Consider the following 1,413-nt stretch of genomic DNA (forward strand, 5'->3'; position numbering starts at 1 on the left):
ACTTGCACGTCACCACTTAATTCCAAAACCCCATTCTTAGTTTTAGCTAAGTTGAAAACTCATAAGAATAAAGTGTAGACTGGTCCTCTGGATTGAATCTCAAATACTACAATTATCACTGTTAACTTGACAGTAGGAAAGGTTCAGTTTTAGTGTATCAAGTTTTGGCGCCGTTGCGACAGGGACCAGATATTTTACCTTTTTTTTCAGTTCTATACTTAGTCTAAAGCATCTAACTTGCTTTTCTCTCTTTGTTCCAGCTGATGATCCAGGTGCATGACCAGTAGACATACTCGGAGCAATGCACAAGGACCATTATTCACGCTAAGTAACGAGGAGCTCGCAAGACTTGAAAGACAGAACATACAACAACCGTGGCCTACTAACAACACAATGGTTGATCACGGAGGCCAAGATGATCTCGCTGCTGCAATGGCGCTCATGCAACAACAGATGCATCAGATGCAACAGACAATCAACGCACAAGAAGCTGCTCGCCAAGCAGCTGCCGACCTCGCTGCTCAGCAAGTCGAGCAACAAGGCGCTCCCATCGGAGAGCGGAACCTTCCGCGTAACTTCTCCACCACTCGCTCCGCCATCAATCCGCCTCCCTGCACTAGACAGAACTATGAAATCAAACCCGCTTTGATCAGCTTGGTGCAGAAGAAAACGTTCAACGGTCTCGCAGCTGAAATCCCTTTGGACCACATTGAGAATTTCGAGAGAGTCTGCAATTTCTCTCACGCGAATGGAGTGTCAACAGATTACACAAGTGCACGTTGTTCCCATTCTCCTTGGAAGGGAAAGCAGCTCGCTGGCTTGGCTCGCTCCCAACCGGTACGCTCACTACATGGGAACAAGTCAGAGCGGCGTTCTTGAGCCACTTCTATACGAAGTCCAAAACCGCAGCTCTAAGGCATAAGATCTCGAATTTCAAGCAAAAGACCGACGAACCTTTCTATGATGCTTGGGAACGTTACAAGGAGTATCGAAGGGAGTGCCCTCACCATGGGTTTGAGGATGACTATATTCTGGAAGTGTTCTATGATGGAGTGAGCTATGAGTTTCATAATGCTCTGGATTCCTCGAGTAAAGGGGATTTCATGACCCAAACAACACCAGGCGCATTCACACTGATTGAAAATATGGCGTCCAGCTCCCTCAACAAGAACAAGTGTTGGGGTCGAAAACGGATACGACGAAGTTAATGTCCAAACCTCCGCAAAAATGAGTGTGAGAATCTTTCTACGACAGTTATACTTCGTAAAAAATGTTACGAAAAAGAATCTCGCGATAAAACCTTGTTCGAGTCTCGATTGAATCAAACACCGGCTGTCCCAAGGTAACGGACACGTATCAAAACCAGCCAAGGACAAGTTAGAGTATGGCGATCGGAACACGGACAAGCCAAGC

The 1,413-nt window shown here is 46.3% G+C and overlaps 1 non-coding gene across 1 annotated transcript; it reads right to left on the reverse strand.

The window, feature by feature from the left end:
* Positions 1 to 908: 908 nt before the first annotated feature.
* Positions 909 to 1,015, reverse strand: LOC125590869. Its single transcript, XR_007326871.1, has one exon. It is a non-coding gene; the product is annotated as a small nucleolar RNA R71 (small nucleolar RNA).
* Between the last annotated feature and the right edge of the window lie 398 nt (positions 1,016 to 1,413).

This window comes from Brassica napus, chromosome C7 (assembly GCF_020379485.1).
Source record: "Brassica napus cultivar Da-Ae chromosome C7, Da-Ae, whole genome shotgun sequence".
In the NCBI taxonomy this organism is placed as follows: domain Eukaryota; kingdom Viridiplantae; phylum Streptophyta; class Magnoliopsida; order Brassicales; family Brassicaceae; genus Brassica; species Brassica napus.